Raw genomic sequence first — 18,867 nt, forward strand, 5'->3', positions numbered from 1 at the left:
AGGGCCCGGAGAGAGCACCACCCCGAAGCGCTTTTGTACCGGGCGTGGGAGCATTGTGCGCGGCTGGCGGGAACAGCGGGCGGGAGTGCTTGCAAACCGGCCTTTGGAGGCAGCCGGGGAGGTCTTCCAAGGGCCCGCAGTGAGCACCACCCGAAAATGCTTTTCTCCCGGGCTTGGGAGCATTGTGCGCGTTTGTCGGGAACAGCGGGCATGAGTGCTTGCAAACCGGCCTTAGGAGGCAGCCGGGGAGGTCTTCCAAGGGCCCGCAGTGAGCACGACCCCGAAGCGCTTTTCGCCCGGGCTTGGGAGCATTGTGCGCGGCTGGAGGGAAAAGCGGGCGGGTGTGGTTGAACCCGGCTTTTGGAGGCAGCCGGGAAGGTCTTCCAAGGACCCAGAGTGAGCACCACCCAAAATGCTTTTCTCCCGGGCTTGGGAGCATTGTGCGCGGTTGTCGGGAACAGCGGGAATGAGTACTTGCAAACCAGCCTTTGGAGGCAGCCGGGGAGGTCTTCCAGCGGGAGAGGGCCGGTTGTGCTCAGGGCAGCAGGGAGAGCAAGAGGCCCAACTTGCCCCTAGGTCGGCTCTGCCCCTTCCCACACAGGCGGCCAGCCCAGCAGCTGCCTGACAGACTCTGGCTCCCCCGAGCTCTCTGCCGGTGCAAGGGACAGGAACAGACGTGTGCATGTGTTTCTGCCTTGGCCTGGGAGTGTGGACCCCCTGCCTGGCCCCCAGGCTCAGGGGCAAGGGCCTGGAGAGAGCACCACCCCGAAGCGCTTTTCTCCCGGTCTTGGGATCATAGTGCTCGCATCGCGGGAACAGCGGGCGGTAGTTCTTGCAAACCGGCCTTTGGAGGCAGCCGGGGAGGTCTTCCAGCGGGAGAGGGCCTGTTGTGCTCAGAGGCCCCACAGGCCAGGGGCAGGACCCAGCAGGGCCCCTGCCCCTGGCCACCCTTGCCCAGACCTTCCTGGCCTCCAGGGGTACTGCGCCACCAATGGGCAGGCTGCGGGGACTGGGTTCAAACATGCCCGGGCGCCTCCCCAGTCTCATCTCCGCTGGTGCCTTTCCCCTGGGCCTATTCCTCGTTTGAGGCCTCCTTGGAGAAGAGGTTGCTGGCAGGGGCTGTCTCCACACTGCGACGTGCTGGAGCTCAGAGGGCCTCGTCAGAGGGAAGGGACCAGCAAGGGGCTGGATGCCCAAGACCTCTTTGGCCCAGCAGCCTCAGGGCAGCAGGGAGAGCAAGAGGCCCAACTTTCCCCTAGGTCGGCTCTGCCCCTTCGCACACAGGCAGCCAGCCCAGCAGCTGCTTGTCAGACTCTGTCTCCCCCGAGCTCTCTGCCGGTGCAGGGGGCAGGAACAGTCGTGTGCATGTGATTCGGCCTTGGCCTGGGAGTGTGGACTCCCTGCCTGGCCCCCAGGCTCAGGGGCAAGGGCCCGGAGAGAGCACCACCCCGAAGCGCTTTTCTACCGGGCTTGGGAGCACTGTGTTCGCCTGGCGGGAACAGCGGGCGGGAGTTCTTGCAAACCGGCCTTTGGAGGCAGCCGGGGAGGTCTTCCAGCGGGAGAGGGCCGGTTGTGCTCAGAGGCCCCACAGGCCAGGGGCAGGACCCAGCAGGGCCCCTGCCCCTGGCCAACCTTGCCCAGACCTTCCTGGCCTCCTGGGGTACTGACCCACCAAGGGGCAGGCTGCGAGGACTGGGTCCAGACATGCCCGGGCGCCTCCCCAGGCTCATCCCCGCTGGTGCCATTCCCCTGGGCCTAGGCCTCAGTTGAGGCCTCCTTGGAGAGGAGGTTGCTGGCAGGGGCTGTCTCCACACTGCGAGATGCTGGAGCTCAGAGGGCCTCGTCAGTAGGAAGGGACCAGCAAGGGGCTGGATGCCCAAGACCTCTTTGGCCCAGCAGCCTCAGGGCAGCAGGGAGAGCAAGAGGCCCAACTTGCCCCTAGGTTGGATCTGCCCCTTCCCACACAGGCTGCCAGCCCAGCAGCTGCCTGACAGACTCTGGCTTCCCCGAGCTCTCTGCCAGTGCAGGGGGCAGGAACAAACGTGTGCATGTGGTTCTGCCTTGGCCTGGGAGGGTGGACCCCCTGCCTGGCCCCCAGGATCAGGGGCAAGTACCCGGAGAGAGCACCACCCCGAAGAGATTTTCTCACGGGCTTGGGATCATTGTGCGCACCTGGCGGGAACACAGAGCGGGAATGCTTGCAAACCGGCCTATGGAGGCATCCGGGGAATTCATCCAAAGGCCTGGAGAGAGCAACACCCCGAAGCGCTTTTCTACCGGGCTTGGGAGCATTGTGCGCCGCTGGCGGGAACAGCGGGCAGGAGTGCTTGCAAACCGGCCTTTGGAGGAAGCCGGGGAAGTCTTCCAAGGACCCGGAGTGAGCACCACCCCAAAATGCTTTTCTCCCGGGCTTGGAAGCATTGGGCGCGGCTGGCGAGAACAGCGGGCATGAGTGCTTGCAAACCGGCCTTTGGAGGCAGCCAGGGAGGTCTTCCAAGGGCCCGAGAGAGCACCACCCTGAAGCGCTTTTCTCCCGGGCTTGGGAGCACTGTGCGTGGCTGGCGCGAACAGCAGGCAGGAGTGATTGCAAACCGGCCTTTGGAAGCAGCCGGGGACGTCCTCCAAGAGCCCGAAGAGAGCACAACCCGAAAATGCTTTTCTCCCTGGATGGGAGCATTGTGCGCGTCTGGCGGGAACAGCGGGCTGGAGTGCTTGCAAACCGACCTTTGGAGGCAGTCGGGGAGGTCTTCCAGCGGGAGAGTGCCGGTTGTGCTCAGACGCCCCACAGGCCAGGGGCAGGACCCAGCAGGGCCCCTGCCCCTGGCCACCCTTGCCCAGACCTTCCTGGCCTCCGGGTGTACAGCCACACCAAGGGGCATGTTGCGGGGACTGGGTCCAGACATGCCCGGGCGCCTCCCCAGGCTCATCCCCGCTGGTGCCTTTCCCCTGGGCCTAGGCCTCGGTTGAGGCCTCCTTGGAGAAGAGGTTGCTGGCAGGGGCTGTCTCCACTCTGCAAGGTGCTGGAGCTCAGAGGGCCTCGTCAGAGGGAAGGGACCAGCAAGGGGCTGGATGCCCAAGACCTCTTTGGCCCAGCCCCCTCAGGGCAGCAGGGAGAGCAAGAGGCCCAACATGCCCCTAGGTCGGCTCTGCCCCTTCCCACACAGGCGGCCAGCCCAGCATCTGCCTGACAGACTCTGGCTCCCTCGAGCTCTCTGCCGGTGCAGGGGGCAGGAACAGACATGTGCATGAGGTTCTGCATTGGCCTGGGAGTGTGGACCCCCTGCCAGGCCCCCAGGCTCAATGGCAAGGGCCCGGAGAGAGCACCACCCCGAAGCGCTTTTCTCCCGGGCTTGGGAGCATTGTGCGCGTCTGGCGGGAACAGCGGGCGGGAGTGCTTGCAAACCGGCCTTTGGAGGCAGCCGGGGAGGTCTTCCAAGGGCCTGTAGAGAGCACCACCCCGAAGCGCTTTTCTCCCGGGCTTGGGAGCATTGTGCGCGGGTGGCGGGAACAGCAGGCAGGAGTGCTTGAAAACCGTCCTTTGGAGGCAGCCGGGGAGGTCTTCCAGGGCCCGGTGTGAGCACCACCACAAAATGCTTTTCTCCCGGGCTTGGGAGCATTGTGCGCGGCTGGTGGGAACAGCGGGCATGAGTGCTTGCAAACTGGCCATTGGAGGCAGCCGGGGAGGTCTTCCAAGGGCCCGGAGAGAGCACCACCCCGTAGCGCTTTTCTCCTGTGATTAGGAGCATTGTGTGCGGCTGGCGGGACAGCGGGAGGGAGTTCTTGAAAACCAGTCTTTGGAGGCAGCAGGGGAGGTCTTCCAAGAGCCGGGAGAGAGCACCACCCCGAAGCGCTTTTCTCCCGGGCTTGGGAGCATTGTGCGCGGCTGGCGGGAACAGCGGGCATGAGTGCTTACAAACCGGCCTTTGGAGGCAGCCGGGGAGGTCTTCCAAGGGCCGGGAGAGAGCACCACCCCGAAGCGCTTTTCTCCCGGGCTTGGGAGCATTGTGCGCGGCTGGCGGGAACAGCGGGCATGAGTGCTTGCAAACCGGCCTTTGGAGGCAGCGGGGGAGGTCTTCCAAGGGCCCGGAGAGAGCACCAACCCGAAGCGCTTTTCTCCCGTGATTGGGAGCATTGTGTGCGGCTGGCGGGACAGCGGGAGGGAGATCTTGAAAACCAGCCTTTGGAGGCAGCCGGGGAGGTCTTCCAAGGACCCGGAGAGAGCACCACCCCGAAGCGCTTTTCTCCCGGGCTTGGAGCATTTGCACGGATGGCGGGAACAGCGAGTGGGAGTGCTTGCAAACCGGCCTTTGGGGCCAGCCCGGGAGGTCTTTCTTGGGCCCAGAGAGAACACCACCCCGAAACGCTTTTCTCCCGGGCTTGGGAGCATTGTGCGCGGCTGGTGGGAACAGCGGGCATGAGGGCTTGCAAACCGGCCATTGGAGGCAACCGGGGAGTTCTTCCAAGAGCCCGGAGAGAGCACCACCCCGAAGCGCTTTTCTCCCGGGATTGGGAGCATTGTGTGCGGCTGGCAGGACAGCGGGAGGGAGTTCTTGCAAACCGGCCTTTGGCGGCAGCCGGGGAAGTCTTCCAAGGACCCGGAGAGAGTACCACACCGAAGCGCTTTTCTCCCGGGCTTGGGAGCATTGTGCGAGCCTGGCGGAAACAGCGGGCGCGAGTGTTGGCAAACCGGCCTTTGGAGACAGTCGGGGAGGTCTTCCAGCGGGAGAGGGCCGGTTGTGCTCAGGGGCCCCACAGGCCAGGGGCAGGACCCAGCAGGGCCCCTGCCCCTGGCCAGCCTTGCCCAGACCTTCCTGGCCTCCGGGGGTACTGCCCCACCAAGGGGCAGGCTGCGGGGACTGGGTCCAGACATGCCCGGGCGCCTCCCCAGGCTCATCCCCGCTGGTGCCTTTCCCCTGGGCCTAGGCCTCGGTTTAGGCCTCCTTGGAGAGGAGGTTGCTGGCAGGGGCTGTCTCCACACTGCAAGGTGCTGGAGCTCAGAGGGCCTCGTCAGAGGGAAGGGACCAGCAAGGGGCTGGATGCCCAAGACCTCTTTGGCCCAGCAGCCTCAGGGCAGCAGGGAGAGCAAGAGGCCCAACTTGCCCCTAGGTCGGCTCTGCCCCTTCCCACACAGGCGGCCAGCCCAGCAGCTGCCTGACAGACTCTGGCTCCCCCGAGCTCTGTGCCGGTGCAGGGGGCAGGAACAGACGTGGGCATGTGGTTCTGCCTTGGCCTGGGAGTGTGTTCCCCCTGCATTGCCCCCAGGCTCAGGGGCAAGGGCCCGGTGAGAGCACCACCCCGAAGCGCTTTTCTCCCGGGCTTGGGAGCATTGTGCGTGCCTGGTGGGAACAGCGGGCGGGAGTGCTGGCAAATCGGCCTTTGGAGACAGCGGGGGAGGTCTTCCAGCGGGAGAGGGCCGGTTGTGCTCAGAGGCCCCACAGGCCAGGGGCAGGACTCAGCAGGGCCCCTGCCCCTGGCCAGCCTTGCCCAGACCTTCCTGGCCTCCAGGGGAACTGCCCCACCAAGGGGCAGGCTGCGGGGACTGGGTCCAGACATGCCCGGGCGCCTCCCCAGGCTCATCCCCGCTGGTGCCTTTCCCCTGGGCCTAGGCCACGGTTGAGGCCTCCTTGGAGAGGAGGTTGCTGGCAGGGGCTGTCTCCACACTGCAAGGTGCTGGAGCTCAGAGGGCCTCGTCAGAGGGAAGGGAACAGCAAGGGGCTGGATGCCCAAGACCTCTTTGGCCCAGCAGCCTCAGGGCAGCAGGGAGAGCAAGAGGCCCAACTTGCCCCTAGGTCGGCTCTGCCCCTTCCCACACAGGCGGCTAGCCCAGCAGCTGCCTGGCAGACTCTGGCTCCCCCGAGCTCTCTGCCGGTGCAGGGGGCAGGAACAGACGTGTGCATGTGGTTCTGCCTTGGCCTGGGAGTGTGTTCCCCCTGGTGGCCCCCAGGCTCAGGGGCAAGGGCCCGGAGAGAGCACCACCCCGAAGCGCATTTCTCCCGGGCTAGGGAGCATTGTGCGGGCCTGGCGGGAACAGCGGGCGAGAGTGTTGGCAAACCGGCTTTGGAGGCAGCCGGGGAGGTCTTCCAAGGGCCCGGAGAGAGCACCACCCCGAAGCGCTTTTCTCCCGTGATTGGGATCATTGTTTGCGGCTGGCGGGACAGCGGGAGGGAGTTCTTGCAAACCGGCCTTTGGAGGCGGCCGGAGAAGTCTTCCAAGGGCCCGGAGAGAGCACCACCCCGAAGCGCTTTTCTCCCGGGCTTGGGAGCATTGTGCGTGCCTGGCGGGAACAGCGGGCGGGAGTGTTGGCAAATCGGCCTTTGGAGGCAGCCGGTGAGGTCTTCCAGCGGAAGCGGGCCGGTTGTGCTCAGGGGCCCCACAGGCCAGGGGCAGGACCCAGCAGGGCCCCTGCCCCTGGCCAGCCTTGCCCAGACCTTCCTGGCCTCCGGGGGTACTGCCCCACCAAGGGGCAGGCTGTGGGGACTGGGTCCAGACATGCCCGGGCGCCTCCCCAGGCTCATCCCCGCTGGTGCCTTTCCCCTGGGCCTAGGCCTCGGTTTAGGCCTCCTTGGAGAGGAGGTTGCTGGCAGGGGCTGTCTCCACACTGCAAGGTGCTGGAGCTCAGAGGGCCTCGTCAGAGGGAAGGGACCAGCAAGGGGCTGGATGCCCAAGACCTCTTTGGCCCAGCAGCCTCAGGGCAGCAGGGAGAGCAAGAGGCCCAACATGCCCCTAGGTCGGCTCTGCCCCTTCCCACACAGGCGGCCAGCCCAGCATCTGCCTGACAGACTCTGGCTCCCTCGAGCTCTCTGCCGGTGCAGGGGGCAGGAACAGACATGTGCATGAGGTTCTGCATTGGCCTGGGAGTGTGGACCCCCTGCCAGGCCCCCAGGCTCAATGGCAAGGGCCCGGAGAGAGCACCACCCCGAAGCGCTTTTCTCCCGGGCTTGGGAGCATTGTGCGCGTCTGGCGGGAACAGCGGGCGGGAGTGCTTGCAAACCGGCCTTTGGAGGCAGCCGGGGAGGTCTTCCAAGGGCCTGTAGAGAGCACCACCCCGAAGCGCTTTTCTCCCGGGCTTGGGAGCATTGTGCGCGGGTGGCGGGAACAGCAGGCAGGAGTGCTTGAAAACCGTCCTTTGGAGGCAGCCGGGGAGGTCTTCCAGGGCCCGGTGTGAGCACCACCACAAAATGCTTTTCTCCCGGGCTTGGGAGCATTGTGCGCGGCTGGTGGGAACAGCGGGCATGAGTGCTTGCAAACTGGCCATTGGAGGCAGCCGGGGAGGTCTTCCAAGGGCCCGGAGAGAGCACCACCCCGTAGCGCTTTTCTCCTGTGATTAGGAGCATTGTGTGCGGCTGGCGGGACAGCGGGAGGGAGTTCTTGAAAACCAGTCTTTGGAGGCAGCAGGGGAGGTCTTCCAAGAGCCGGGAGAGAGCACCACCCCGAAGCGCTTTTCTCCCGGGCTTGGGAGCATTGTGCGCGGCTGGCGGGAACAGCGGGCATGAGTGCTTACAAACCGGCCTTTGGAGGCAGCCGGGGAGGTCTTCCAAGGGCCGGGAGAGAGCACCACCCCGAAGCGCTTTTCTCCCGGGCTTGGGAGCATTGTGCGCGGCTGGCGGGAACAGCGGGCATGAGTGCTTGCAAACCGGCCTTTGGAGGCAGCGGGGGAGGTCTTCCAAGGGCCCGGAGAGAGCACCAACCCGAAGCGCTTTTCTCCCGTGATTGGGAGCATTGTGTGCGGCTGGCGGGACAGCGGGAGGGAGATCTTGAAAACCAGCCTTTGGAGGCAGCCGGGGAGGTCTTCCAAGGACCCGGAGAGAGCACCACCCCGAAGCGCTTTTCTCCCGGGCTTGGAGCATTTGCACGGATGGCGGGAACAGCGAGTGGGAGTGCTTGCAAACCGGCCTTTGGGGCCAGCCCGGGAGGTCTTTCTTGGGCCCAGAGAGAACACCACCCCGAAACGCTTTTCTCCCGGGCTTGGGAGCATTGTGCGCGGCTGGTGGGAACAGCGGGCATGAGGGCTTGCAAACCGGCCATTGGAGGCAACCGGGGAGTTCTTCCAAGAGCCCGGAGAGAGCACCACCCCGAAGCGCTTTTCTCCCGGGATTGGGAGCATTGTGTGCGGCTGGCAGGACAGCGGGAGGGAGTTCTTGCAAACCGGCCTTTGGCGGCAGCCGGGGAAGTCTTCCAAGGACCCGGAGAGAGTACCACACCGAAGCGCTTTTCTCCCGGGCTTGGGAGCATTGTGCGAGCCTGGCGGAAACAGCGGGCGCGAGTGTTGGCAAACCGGCCTTTGGAGACAGTCGGGGAGGTCTTCCAGCGGGAGAGGGCCGGTTGTGCTCAGGGGCCCCACAGGCCAGGGGCAGGACCCAGCAGGGCCCCTGCCCCTGGCCAGCCTTGCCCAGACCTTCCTGGCCTCCGGGGGTACTGCCCCACCAAGGGGCAGGCTGCGGGGACTGGGTCCAGACATGCCCGGGCGCCTCCCCAGGCTCATCCCCGCTGGTGCCTTTCCCCTGGGCCTAGGCCTCGGTTTAGGCCTCCTTGGAGAGGAGGTTGCTGGCAGGGGCTGTCTCCACACTGCAAGGTGCTGGAGCTCAGAGGGCCTCGTCAGAGGGAAGGGACCAGCAAGGGGCTGGATGCCCAAGACCTCTTTGGCCCAGCAGCCTCAGGGCAGCAGGGAGAGCAAGAGGCCCAACTTGCCCCTAGGTCGGCTCTGCCCCTTCCCACACAGGCGGCCAGCCCAGCAGCTGCCTGACAGACTCTGGCTCCCCCAAGCTCTCTGCCGGTGCAGGGGGCAGGAACAGACGTGTGCATGTGGTTCTGCCTTGGCCTGGGAGTGTGTTCCCCCTGCATTGCCCCCAGGCTCAGGGGCAAGGGCCCGGTGAGAGCACCACCCCGAAGTGCTTTTCTCCCGGGCTTCGGAGCATTGTGCGAGCCTGGCGGAAACAGCGGGCGCGAGTGTTGGCAAACCGGCCTTTGGAGACAGTCGGGGAGGTCTTCCAGCGGGAGAGGGCCGGTCGTGCTCAGAGGCCCCACAGGCCTGGGGCAGGACCCAGCAGGGCCCCTGCCCCTGGCCAGCCTTGCCCAGACCTTCCTGGCCTCCGGTGGTACTGCCCCACCAAGGGGCAGGCTGCGGGGACTGGGTCCAGACATGCCCGGGCGCCTCCCCAGGCTCATCCCCGCTGGTGCCTTTCCCCTGGGCCTAGGCCTTGGTTGAGGCCTCCTTGTTGAGGAGCTTGCTGGCAGGGGCTGTCTACACACTGCGAGGTGCTGGAGCTCAGAGGGCCTCGTCAGAGGGAAGGGACCAGCAAGGGGCTGGATGCCAAAGACCTCTTTGGCCCAGCAGCCTCAGGGCAGCAGGGAGAGCAAGAGGCCCAACTTGCCCCTAGGTCGGCTCTGCCCCTTCCCACACAGGCGGCCAGCCCAGCAGCTGCCTGACAGACTCTGGCTCCCCCGAGCTCTGTGCCGGTGCAGGGGGCAGGAACAGACGTGGGCATGTGGTTCTGCCTTGGCCTGGGAGTGTGTTCCCCCTGCATTGCCCCCAGGCTCAGGGGCAAGGGCCCGGTGAGAGCACCACCCCGAAGCGCTTTTCTCCCGGGCTTGGGAGCATTGTGCGTGCCTGGTGGGAACAGCGGGCGGGAGTGCTGGCAAATCGGCCTTTGGAGACAGCGGGGGAGGTCTTCCAGCGGGAGAGGGCCGGTTGTGCTCAGAGGCCCCACAGGCCAGGGGCAGGACTCAGCAGGGCCCCTGCCCCTGGCCAGCCTTGCCCAGACCTTCCTGGCCTCCGGGGGAACTGCCCCACCAAGGGGCAGGCTGCGGGGACTGGGTCCAGACATGCCCGGGCGCCTCCCCAGGCTCATCCCCGCTGGTGCCTTTCCCCTGGGCCTAGGCCACGGTTGAGGCCTCCTTGGAGAGGAGGTTGCTGGCAGGGGCTGTCTCCACACTGCAAGGTGCTGGAGCTCAGAGGGCCTCGTCAGAGGGAAGGGAACAGCAAGGGGCTGGATGCCCAAGACCTCTTTGGCCCAGCAGCCTCAGGGCAGCAGGGAGAGCAAGAGGCCCAACTTGCCCCTAGGTCGGCTCTGCCCCTTCCCACACAGGCGGCTAGCCCAGCAGCTGCCTGGCAGACTCTGGCTCCCCCGAGCTCTCTGCCGGTGCAGGGGGCAGGAACAGACGTGTGCATGTGGTTCTGCCTTGGCCTGGGAGTGTGTTCCCCCTGGTGGCCCCCAGGCTCAGGGGCAAGGGCCCGGAGAGAGCACCACCCCGAAGCGCATTTCTCCCGGGCTAGGGAGCATTGTGCGGGCCTGGCGGGAACAGCGGGCGAGAGTGTTGGCAAACCGGCTTTGGAGGCAGCCGGGGAGGTCTTCCAAGGGCCCGGAGAGAGCACCACCCCGAAGCGCTTTTCTCCCGTGATTGGGATCATTGTTTGCGGCTGGCGGGACAGCGGGAGGGAGTTCTTGCAAACCGGCCTTTGGAGGCGGCCGGAGAAGTCTTCCAAGGGCCCGGAGAGAGCACCACCCCGAAGCGCTTTTCTCCCAGGCTTGGGAGCATTGTGCGTGCCTGGCGGGAACAGCGGGCGGGAGTGTTGGCAAATCGGCCTTTGGAGGCAGCCGGTGAGGTCTTCCAGCGGAAGCGGGCCGGTTGTGCTCAGGGGCCCCACAGGCCAGGGGCAGGACCCAGCAGGGCCCCTGCCCCTGGCCAGCCTTGCCCAGACCTTCCTGGCCTCCGGGGGTACTGCCCCACCAAGGGGCAGGCTGCGGGGACTGGGTCCAGACATGCCCGGGCGCCTCCCCAGGCTCATCCCCGCTGGTGCCTTTCCCCTGGGCCTAGGCCTCGGTTTAGGCCTCCTTGGAGAGGAGGTTGCTGGCAGGGGCTGTCTCCACACTGCAAGGTGCTGGAGCTCAGAGGGCCTCGTCAGAGGGAAGGGACCAGCAAGGGGCTGGATGCCCAAGACCTCTTTGGCCCAGCAGCCTCAGGGCAGCAGGGAGAGCAAGAGGCCCAACTTGCCCCTAGGTCGGCTCTGCCCCTTCCCACACAGGCGGCCAGCCCAGCAGCTGCCTGACAGACTCTGGCTCCCCCAAGCTCTCTGCCGGTGCAGGGGGCAGGAACAGACGTGTGCATGTGGTTCTGCCTTGGCCTGGGAGTGTGTTCCCCCTGCATTGCCCCCAGGCTCAGGGGCAAGGGCCCGGTGAGAGCACCACCCCGAAGTGCTTTTCTCCCGGGCTTGGGAGCATTGTGCGAGCCTGGCGGAAACAGCGGGCGCGAGTGTTGGCAAACCGGCCTTTGGAGACAGTCGGGGAGGTCTTCCAGCGGGAGAGGGCCGGTCGTGCTCAGAGGCCCCACAGGCCTGGGGCAGGACCCAGCAGGGCCCCTGCCCCTGGCCAGCCTTGCCCAGACCTTCCTGGCCTCCGGGGGTACTGCCCCACCAAGGGGCAGGCTGCGGGGACTGGGTCCAGACATGCCCGGGCGCCTCCCCAGGCTCATCCCCGCTGGTGCCTTTCCCCTGGGCCTAGGCCTCGGTTTAGGCCTCCTTGGAGAGGAGGTTGCTGGCAGGGGCTGTCTCCACACTGCAAGGTGCTGGAGCTCAGAGGGCCTCGTCAGAGGGAAGGGACCAGCAAGGGGCTGGATGCCCAAGACCTCTTTGGCCCAGCAGCCTCAGGGCAGCAGGGAGAGCAAGAGGCCCAACTTGCCCCTAGGTCGGCTCTGCCCCTTCCCACACAGGCGGCCAGCCCAGCAGCTGCCTGACAGACTCTGGCTCCCCCAAGCTCTCTGCCGGTGCAGGGGGCAGGAACAGACGTGTGCATGTGGTTCTGCCTTGGCCTGGGAGTGTGTTCCCCCTGCATTGCCCCCAGGCTCAGGGGCAAGGGCCCGGTGAGAGCACCACCCCGAAGTGCTTTTCTCCCGGGCTTGGGAGCATTGTGCGAGCCTGGAGGAAACAGTGGGCGCGAGTGTTGGCAAACCGGCCTTTGGAGACAGTCGGGGAGGTCTTCCAGCGGGAGAGGGCCGGTCGTGCTCAGAGGCCCCACAGGCCTGGGGCAGGACCCAGCAGGGCCCCTGACCCTGGCCAGCCTTGCCCAGACCTTCCTGGCCTCCGGTGGTACTGCCCCACCAAGGGGCAGGCTGCGGGGACTGGGTCCAGACATGCCCGGGCGCCTCCCCAGGCTCATCCCCGCTGGTGCCTTTCCCCTGGGCCTAGGCCTTGGTTGAGGCCTCCTTGTTGAGGAGCTTGCTGGCAGGGGCTGTCTACACACTGCGAGGTGCTGGAGCTCAGAGGGCCTCGTCAGAGGGAAGGGACCAGCAAGGGGCTGGATGCCAAAGACCTCTTTGGCCCAGCAGCCTCAGGGCAGCAGGGAGAGCAAGAGGCCCAACTTGCCCCTAGGTCGGCTCTGCCCCTTCCCACACAGGCAGCCAGCCCAGCAGCTGCCTGGCAGACTCTGGCTCCCCCGAGCTCTCTGCCGGTGCAGGGGGCAGGAACAGACGTGTGCATGTGGTCCTGACTTGGCCTGGGAGTGTGGAACCCCTGCCTGGCCCCCAGGCTCAGGGGAAAGGGCACGGAGAGAGCACCACCCCGAAGCGCTTTTCTCCTGGGCTTGGGAGCATTGTGCACGGCTGGCGAGAACAGCGGGCATGAGTGCTTGCAAACCGGCCTTTGGAGGCAGCCAGGGAGGTCTTCCAAGGGCCCGGAGAGAGCACCACCTGAAAATGCTTTTCTCCCTGAATGGGAGCATTGTGCGCGTCTGGCGGGAACAGCGGGCATGAGTGCTTGCAAACCGGCCTTTGGAGGCAGCCGGGGAGGTCTTCAAGGGCCCGGAGAGAGCACCACCCCGAAGCGCTTTTGTACCGGGCGTGGAAGCATTGTGCGCGGCTAGCGGGAACAGCGGGCGGGAGTGCTTGCAAACCGGCCTTTGGAGGCAGCCGGGGAGGTCTTCCAAGGGCCCGCAGTGAGCACCACCCGAAAATGCTTTTCTCCCGGGCTTGGGAGCATTGTGCGCGTTTGTCGGGAACAGCGGGCATGAGTGCTTGCAAACCGGCCTTAGGAGGCAGCCGGGGAGGTCTTCCAAGGGCCCGCAGTGAGCACGACCCCGAAGCGCTTTTCGCCCGGGCTTGGGAGCATTGTGCGCGGCTGGAGGGAAAAGCGGGCGGGTGTGGTTGAACCCGGCTTTTGGAGGCAGCCGGGGAGGTCTTCCAAGGGCCCGGAGAGAGCACCACCCCGAAGCGCTTTTCTCCCGTGATTGGGATCATTGTTTGCGGCTGGCGGGACAGCGGGAGGGAGTTCTTGCAAACCGGCCTTTGGAGGCGGCCGGAGAAGTCTTCCAAGGGCCCGGAGAGAGCACCACCCCGAAGCGCTTTTCTCCCGGGCTTGGGAGCATTGTGCGTGCCTGGCGGGAACAGCGGGCGGGAGTGTTGGCAAATCGGCCTTTGGAGGCAGCCGGTGAGGTCTTCCAGCGGAAGCGGGCCGGTTGTGCTCAGGGGCCCCACAGGCCAGGGGCAGGACCCAGCAGGGCCCCTGCCCCTGGCCAGCCTTGCCCAGACCTTCCTGGCCTCCGGGGGAACTGCCCCACCAAGGGGCAGGCTGCGGGGACTGGGTCCAGACATGCCCGGGCGCCTCCCCAGGCTCATCCCCGCTGGTGCCTTTCCCCTGGGCCTAGGCCTCGGTTTAGGCCTCCTTGGAGAGGAGGTTGCTGGCAGGGGCTGTCTCCACACTGCAAGGTGCTGGAGCTCAGAGGGCCTCGTCAGAGGGAAGGGACCAGCAAGGGGCTGGATGCCCAAGACCTCTTTGGCCCAGCAGCCTCAGGGCAGCAGGGAGAGCAAGAGGCCCAACTTGCCCCTAGGTCGGCTCTGCCCCTTCCCACACAGGCGGCCAGCCCAGCAGCTGCCTGACAGACTCTGGCTCCCCCAAGCTCTCTGCCGGTGCAGGGGGCAGGAACAGACGTGTGCATGTGGTTCTGCCTTGGCCTGGGAGTGTGTTCCCCCTGCATTGCCCCCAGGCTCAGGGGCAAGGGCCCGGTGAGAGCACCACCCCGAAGTGCTTTTCTCCCGGGCTTGGGAGCATTGTGCGAGCCTGGCAGAAACAGCGGGCGCGAGTGTTGGCAAACCGGCCTTTGGAGACAGTCGGGGAGGTCTTCCAGCGGGAGAGGGCCGGTCGTGCTCAGAGGCCCCACAGGCCTGGGGCAGGACCCAGCAGGGCCCCTGCCCCTGGCCAGCCTTGCCCAGACCTTCCTGGCCTCCGGTGGTACTGCCCCACCAAGGGGCAGGCTGCGGGGACTGGGTCCAGACATGCCCGGGCGCCTCCCCAGGCTCATCCCCGCTGGTGCCTTTCCCCTGGGCCTAGGCCTTGGTTGAGGCCTCCTTGTTGAGGAGCTTGCTGGCAGGGGCTGTCTACACACTGCGAGGTGCTGGAGCTCAGAGGGCCTCGTCAGAGGGAAGGGACCAGCAAGGGGCTGGATGCCAAAGACCTCTTTGGCCCAGCAGCCTCAGGGCAGCAGGGAGAGCAAGAGGCCCAACTTGCCCCTAGGTCGGCTCTGCCCCTTCCCACACAGGCAGCCAGCCCAGCAGCTGCCTGGCAGACTCTGGCTCCCCCGAGCTCTCTGCCGGTGCAGGGGGCAGGAACAGACGTGTGCATGTGGTCCTGACTTGGCCTGGGAGTGTGGAACCCCTGCCTGGCCCCCAGGCTCAGGGGAAAGGGCACGGAGAGAGCACCACCCCGAAGCGCTTTTCTCCTGGGCTTGGGAGCATTGTGCACGGCTGGCGAGAACAGCGGGCATGAGTGCTTGCAAACCGGCCTTTGGAGGCAGCCAGGGAGGTCTTCCAAGGGCCCGGAGAGAGCACCACCTGAAAATGCTTTTCTCCCTGAATGGGAGCATTGTGCGCGTCTGGCGGGAACAGCGGGCATGAGTGCTTGCAAACCGGCCTATGGAGGCATCCGGGGAATTCATCCAAAGGCCTGGAGAGAGCACCACCCCGAAGCGCTTTTCTACCGGGCGTGGGAGCATTGTGCGCGGCTGGCGGGAACAGCGGGCGGGAGTGCTTGCAAACCGACCTTTGGAGGCAGCCGGGGAGGTCTTCAAGGGCCCGGAGAGAGCACCACCCCAAAATGCTTTTCTCCCGGGCTTGGGAGCATTGTGCGCGGCTGGCGGGAACAGCGGGCGGGAGTGCTTGCAAACCGACCTTTGGAGGCAGCCGGGGAGGTCTTCAAGGTCCCGGAGAGAGCACCACCCCGAAGCGCTTTTCTACCGGGCGTGGGAGCATTGTGCGCGTCTGGCGGGAACAGCGGGCATGAGTGCTTGCAAACCGGCCTTTGGAGGCAGCCGGGGAGGTCTTCCAAGGGCCCGCAGTGAGCACGACCCCGAAGCGCTTTTCGCCCGGGCTTGGGAGCATTGTGCGCGGCTGGAGGGAAAAGCGGGCGGGTGTGGTTGAACCCGGCTTTTGGAGGCAGCCGGGAAGGTCTTCCAAGGACCCAGAGTGAGCACCACCCAAAATGCTTTTCTCCCGGGCTTGGGAGCATTGTGCGCGGTTGTCGGGAACAGCGGGAATGAGTACTTGCAAACCAGCCTTTGGAGGCAGCCGGGGAGGTCTTCCAGCGGGAGAGGGCCGGTTGTGCTCAGGGCAGCAGGGAGAGCAAGAGGCCCAACTTGCCCCTAGGTCGGCTCTGCCCCTTCCCACACAGGCGGCCAGCCCAGCAGCTGCCTGACAGACTCTGGCTCCCCCGAGCTCTCTGCCGGTGCAGGGGACAGGAACAGACGTGTGCATGTGTTTCTGCCTTGGCCTGGGAGTGTGGACCCCCTGCCTGGCCCCCAGGCTCAGGGGCAAGGGCCTGGAGAGAGCACCACCCCGAAGCGCTTTTCTCCCGGTCTTGGGATCATAGTGCTCGCATCGCGGGAACAGCGGGCGGGAGTTCTTGCAAACCGGCCTTTGGAGGCAGCCGGGGAGGTCTTCCAGCAGGAGAGGGCCTGTTGTGCTCAGAGGCCCCACAGGCCAGGGGCAGGACCCAGCAGGGCCCCTGCCCCTGGCCACCCTTGCCCAGACTTTCCTGGCCTCCAGGGGTACTGCGCCACCAAGGGGCAGGCTGCGGGGACTGGGTTCAAACATGCCCGGGCGCCTCCCCAGTCTCATCTCCGCTGGTGCCTTTCCCCTGGGCCTATTCCTCGTTTGAGGCCTCCTTGGAGAAGAGGTTGCTGGCAGGGGCTGTCTCCACACTGCGACGTGCTGGAGCTCAGAGGGCCTCGTCAGAGGGAAGGGACCAGCAAGGGGCTGGATGCCCAAGACCTCTTTGGCCCAGCAGCCTCAGGGCAGCAGGGAGAGCAAGAGGCCCAACTTTCCCCTAGGTCGGCTCTGCCCCTTCGCACACAGGCAGCCAGCCCAGCAGCTGCCTGTCAGACTCTGTCTCCCCCGAGCTCTCTGCCGGTGCAGGGGGCAGGAACAGTCGTGTGCATGTGATTCGGCCTTGGCCTGGGAGTGTGGACTCCCTGCCTGGCCCCCAGGCTCAGGGGCAAGGGCCCGGAGAGAGCACCACCCCGAAGCGCTTTTCTACCGGGCTTGGGAGCACTGTGTTCGCCTGGTGGGAACAGCGGGCGGGAGTTCTTGCAAACCGGCCTTTGGAGGCAGCCGGGGAGGTCTTCCAGCGGGAGAGGGCCGGTTGTGCTCAGAGGCCCCACAGGCCAGGGGCAGGACCCAGCAGGGCCCCTGCCCCTGGCCAACCTTGCCCAGACCTTCCTGGCCTCCTGGGGTACTGACCCACCAAGGGGCAGGCTGCGAGGACTGGGTCCAGACATGCCCGGGCGCCTCCCCAGGCTCATCCCCGCTGGTGCCATTCCCCTGGGCCTAGGCCTCAGTTGAGGCCTCCTTGGAGAGGAGGTTGCTGGCAGGGGCTGTCTCCACACTGCGAGATGCTGGAGCTCAGAGGGCCTCGTCAGTAGGAAGGGACCAGCAAGGGGCTGGATGCCCAAGACCTCTTTGGCCCAGCAGCCTCAGGGCAGCAGGGAGAGCAAGAGGCCCAACTTGCCCCTAGGTTGGATCTGCCCCTTCCCACACAGGCGGCCAGCCCAGCAGCTGCCTGACAGACTCTGGCTTCCCCGAGCTCTCTGCCAGTGCAGGGGGCAGGAACAAACGTGTGCATGTGGTTCTGCCTTGGCCTGGGAGGGTGGACCCCCTGCCTGGCCCCCAGGATCAGGGGCAAGTACCCGGAGAGAGCACCACCCCGAAGAGGTTTTCTCACGGGCTTGGGAGCATTGTGCGCACCTGGCGGGAACACAGAGCGGGAATGCTTGCAAACCGGCCTATGGAGGCATCCGGGGAATTCATCCAAAGGCCTGGAGAGAGCAACACCCCGAAGCGCTTTTCTACCGGGCTTGGGAGCATTGTGCGCCGCTGGCGGGAACAGCGGGCAGGAGTGCTTGCAAACCGGCCTTTGGAGGCAGCCGGGGAAGTCTTCCAAGGGCCCGAGAGAGCACCACCCTGAAGCGCTTTTCTCCCGGGCTTGGGAGCACTGTGCGTGGCTGGCGCGAACAGCAGGCAGGAGTGATTGCAAACCGGCCTTTGGAAGCAGCCGGGGACGTCCTCCAAGAGCCCGAAGAGAGCACAACCCGAAAATGCTTTTCTCCCTGGATGGGAGCATTGTGCGCGTCTGGCGGGAACAGCGGGCTGGAGTGCTTGCAAACCGACCTTTGGAGGCAGTCGGGGAGGTCTTCCAGCGGGAGAGTGCCGGTTGTGCTCAGACGCCCCACAGGCCAGGGGCAGGACCCAGCAGGGCCCCTGCCCCTGGCCACCCTTGCCCAGACCTTCCTGGCCTCCGGGTGTACAGCCACACCAAGGGGCATGTTGCGGGGACTGGGTCCAGACATGCCCGGGCACCTCCCCAGGCTCATCCCTGCTGGTGCCTTTCCCCTGGGCCTAGGCCTCGGTTGAGGCCTCCTTGGAGAAGAGGTTGCTGGCAGGGGCTGTCTCCACTCTGCAAGGTGCTGGAGCTCAGAGGGCCTCGTCAGAGGGAAGGGACCAGCAAGGGGCTGGATGCCCAAGACCTCTTTGGCCCAGCCCCCTCAGGGCAGCAGGGAGAGCAAGAGGCCCAACATGCCCCTAGGTCGGCTCTGCCCCTTCCCACACAGGCGGCCAGCCCAGCATCTGCCTGACAGACTCTGACTCCCTCGAGCTCTCTGCCGGTGCAGGGGGCAGGAACAGACATGTGCATGAGGTTCTGCCTTGGCCTGGGAGTGTGGACCCCCTGCCAGGCCCCCAGGCTCAATGGCAAGGGCCCGGAGAGAGCACCACCCCGAAGCGCTTTTCTCCCGGGCTTGGGAGCATTGTGCGCGTCTGGCGGGAACAGCGGGCGGGAGTGCTTGCAAACCGGCCTTTGGAGGCAGCCGGGGAGGTCTTCCAAGGTCCCGGAGTGAGCACCACCCCAAAATGCTTTTCTCCCGGGCTTGGGAGCATTGTGCGCGGCTGGAGGGAAAAGCGGGCGGGTGTGGTTGCAAACCGGCCTTTGGAGGCAGCCAGGGAGGTCTTCAAGGGCCCGGAGAGAGCACCACCCCGAAGCGCTTTTCTACCGGGCGTGGGAGCATTGTGCGCGGCTGGCGGGAACAGCGGGCGGGAGTGCTTGCAAACCGACCTTTGGAGGCAGCCGGGGAGGTCTTCAAGGGCCCGGAGAGAGCACCACCCCAAAATGCTTTTCTCCCGGGCTTTGGAGCATTGTGCGCGGCTGGCGGGAACAGCGGGCATGAGTGCTTGCAAACCGGCCTTTGGAGGCAGCCGGGGAGGTCTTCCAAGGGCCCGCAGTGAGCACGACCCCGAAGCGCTTTTCGCCCGGGCTTGGAAGCACTGTGCGCGGCTGGAGGGAAAAGCGGGCGGGTGTGGTTGAACCCGGCCTTTGGAGGCAGCCGGGAAGGTCTT

The sequence above is a fragment of the Dama dama genome, chromosome 24, assembly GCF_033118175.1.
Source record: "Dama dama isolate Ldn47 chromosome 24, ASM3311817v1, whole genome shotgun sequence".
NCBI lineage: Eukaryota > Metazoa > Chordata > Mammalia > Artiodactyla > Cervidae > Dama > Dama dama.